Raw genomic sequence first — 4,253 nt, forward strand, 5'->3', positions numbered from 1 at the left:
GGGCCAGGAAAGATGAAACTCATGTGGAATCATCCTCAGGTAGTGTAGATTCAAGTTTGTTCAAATCATGACCCCCGGGGCTAGGGTGGGGCCAAAATGGCCGACCCAAGTTTTACATAGGAATATATAGGAAAAATCTTTAAAAATCTTCTTCTCAAGAACCACTGGGCCAGGAAAGATGAAACTCATGTGGAATCATCCTCAGGTAGTGTAGATTCAAGTTTGTACAAATCATGACCCCCGGGGCTAGAATGGGACCAAAATGGCCGACCCAAGTTTTACATAGGGATTTATAGGGAAACCTTTTAAAATCATCTTTTCAAGTACTTCAAAGCTATGATTAGTGATATTAATATGGAATCATCTTCAGGTAGTGTAGATTCTAGTTTGCTCAAATCATGAACCCCCGGGGGGTTTAAATTTAAAGCCCCCCCCCCCAGTAAACTTTTAGTTCTGATCTGATATGTGCTTTTTCCTAGCCAATGTGCTCAGGTGAGCGCTGTGGCCCCTGGGCCTCTTGTGCTAAGATTACCAAAGCTTAGTATGCTTCTAGTTACGGTCTTAAGTTTTAGACTGTACTTAAGCCCTACTTAAGCACGGTCTTAAACTTAAGTAGCCTTTATGTTACGACCCCCTGGTTTCCAGTTGGAGCCACATTCGCGCAAATCTAGGTTAACATGTAACAGAAAAAATATCTATTTATTTATTTAAATAGAGTATAATATATTTATTTATTAAAAAAAAAAAAGACTCTTAACAGGAGATGCCTCCACGTGGCAAGAGTTGGGCAACAGTTTTACTGGCAGAACTCTCCTAGAATATACTATAAGTCTGCCGACAACCCTTATTTCAATATTTCTCTACTAACAATAGTCACGTGATTTTTTTTATTCAATATTAACTGGTATTAAACTTGGTATATGATCGATGCACAACAATTTTAAAAAATCTAGATTGAAAAACAGGGCAGGACACTTTGAAAGCCTCCACAAAATTAAATTGTCAGAAATATTCTAGAAATGTGCGTGTAATATTATTATTTTTTATTCATTCGTTTTGATCTCGGGATCAAACACGGATAAGCAGTGCTGTTTTTGGTCTTGCATAACGAAGTAAAAATTTACATTTGTTTTCAGCGAGACACTTCTCCCCTTTCCAAACAAAATGCTATGAACATTAATTTAAAGTTGTTTAATATTGAAGCTCGTATTATTTTTAGGTACACTGAATGCTTTTAATATGTTTAAATCATGAAAAAAAATCCAGTTTCATTTCAAACTATGGACGTTTTGCAAGTACTGTAATTACTGATATTTATGGATATTGGGACACGCTATTTATCAAGACAGCGAACTATTTGTCTCTCTGAATTCCCTACAATCAAGACATTGATAACTTTGTTTGAAACCATTTATTAAATCCAATCTATTATGTATTGTTTGAAACTCAACGTGATGATAATTCGTCGTGTTTCATCAGACGACATACATTTGTAGTGGCTGTCGTTACGGTTTTTTAAAACATTTTTATTGGGCCGGGGGGGGGGGGGGTTAAATTATTATTCCTATCCTCTTCGTAGAATACATATATTGCTACAATGCACCTCCAATTTGTCTGCACCTTAAACATGGACATGCATGTGAGATATATTCCCTGATCACTTAAACAAGAGGCCCATGGGCCACATCGCTCACCTGAGCACTAAGGGTAGGAAAAAGTAGAAAATGGCTTTTTATTGTAAAGTTTAAATCCAAAAGTACTCCCATGACCAATCATGGATTTGCTATTTTTTAGAAAATGATTTTTAAAGAATTTTCCTATATATATTTTTAAAAACTTTGGTCGGCCATTTTGGCCCCGCCCTACCCCCGGGGGTCCTAATTTGAACAAACTTGAATCTACACTACCTGAGCATGCTTTCATATAAATATGATGAATTATGGCTTTGTCATTCTTGAGAAGAAGATTTTTAAAGAATTTTCCTATATATTTCTATGTAAAACTTTGGTCGGCCATTTTGGCCCCGCCCTACCCCTTGGGGGTCATGATTTGAACAAACTTGAATCTACACTACCTTAGCATGCTTCCATATAAATATGATGAATTATGGCTTTGTCATTCTTGAGAAGAAGATTTTTAAAGAATTTTCCTATATATTCCTATGTAAAACTTTGGTCGGCCATTTTGGCCCCGCCCTACCCCCGGGGGTCATGATTTGAACAAACTTGAATCTACACTACCTGAGCATGCTTTCATATAAATATGATGAATTATGGCTTTGTCATTCTTGAGAAGAAGATTTTTAAAGAATTTTCCTATATATTTCTATGTAAAACTTTGGTCGGCCATTTTGGTCCCGCCCTACCCCTTGGGGGTCATGATTTGAACAAACTTGAATCTACACTACCTGAGCATGCTTCCATATAAATATGATGAATTATGGCTTTGTCATTCTTGAGAAGAAGATTTTTAAAGAATTTTCCTATATATTCCTATGTAAAACTTTGGTCGGCCATTTTGGCCCCGCCCTACCCCCGGGGGTCATGATTTGAACAAACTTGAATCTACACTACCTGAGCGTGCTTTCATATAAATATGATGAATTATGGCTTTGTCATTCTTGAGAAGAAGATTTTTAAAGAATTTTCCTATATATTTCTATGTAAAACTTTGGTCGGCCATTTTGGTCCCGCCCTACCCCTTGGGGGTCATGATTTGAACAAACTTGAATCTACACTACCTGAGCATACTTCCATATAAATATGATGAATTATGGCTTTGTCATTCTTGAGAAGAAGATTTTTAAAGAATTTTCCTATATATTTCTATGTAAAACTTTGGTCGGCCATTTTGGCCTCGCCCTACCCCCGGGGGTCATGATTTGAACAAATTTGAATCTACACTACCTGAGGATGTTTCCCCATAAGTTTCATCTTTTCTGGCATAGTGGTTCTTGAGAAGAAGATTTTTAAAATATGCCACCAAATTTTCATTAATTCCCAATTATCTCCCCTTGAATGAGGGCATGGCCCTTCATTTTAACAAACTTGAATCCCCTTCACCCAAGGATACTTTGTGGCAAGTTTGGTTGAAATTGGCCCAGCGGTTCCTGAGAAGAAGTCGAAAATGTGAAAAGTTTACAGACAGACAGACGGACAGACAGACAGACGGACGCCGGACAAACTGTGTATCTCTTTCTCTCTCTCAGACATATCTTAAGGGGGGTTTTGACCCCCCCCCCCCCAATTCCATCTAGATCCGCTAAGTTGCATTTCTCTTTATTTTGGCACACTATAAAAAAATGCTTTATCCTTGTCTGCTGCAGCATAATTTCGTATTTGTGAGAAATTAAAATTTTACATATAACGAAAATCCTTACATTCTCTGCGCTTCAAAATTCGTCAATCAGGATTCGGTCAGATACAACATTGACACGATTATTTATTCAATTTTAATTTTATTATACTCCCGCTTGAAAAGTGGGAGGGTATATAGAAATCGGTATTTCCGTCCGTCCGTCTGTCCGTGTGTTACGCTTTGGGGTACCCATCTCTTATCCGCAACTCCTCTCATACCACTGAAGGAAATTTAATGAAACTTTAACAGATTTACATATTACCATTACATTTAATTACATATTTACATTTAATTACATATTGCCATTGTGTACCTCCTATTTTACTTTTTGATCTGACGTTTATTTTTGATTTTCCAGGGCAAAACATGGACACTGCCATTATATTCATATGGGAGGCGGGGGGTATCATTTAGTGAGCTCATTGCTCACAGTACCTCTAGTTTATATTGCAATTTTGCTAAGCTTTTGAACACTAAATATATAAATATTCCCTGCCAATGTAAAATACTTTAAATTTATTTTTTAAACTCCGCAGAGCACCAAGGCTACTTTAAACTTTAATATCAAATAACCCACCGCCTCCTGCCGTTCACAATATGTTTTCTTTGTTATTACAATTAAAAACTGGCAACAAAACAAAGGGTAAGGCTTAAATTTTTCTGACACCATGCCATTAAATTCTCAAAACCGTAAACAATCAAGAGGAAATGAAACGTATCTCCATTAATTGACCGAAACAATGTAGTTCAATGAAATCATTTGTAGCAAAGAACAGACCATTGTTATTAATTTTTCTTGGTGGATATTTCTGATGACATACATTATTAGACGTTTGGTTAGAGATACATATATTAAACACCGAAAAGAAAAAATAAAACACTATTTTCAATCTTGG

This window comes from Saccostrea cucullata, unplaced genomic scaffold (assembly GCF_032062105.1).
Source record: "Saccostrea cucullata isolate Sc308-1 unplaced genomic scaffold, CSIRO_AGI_Scuc_v1 ctg2872, whole genome shotgun sequence".
NCBI lineage: Eukaryota > Metazoa > Mollusca > Bivalvia > Ostreida > Ostreidae > Saccostrea > Saccostrea cuccullata.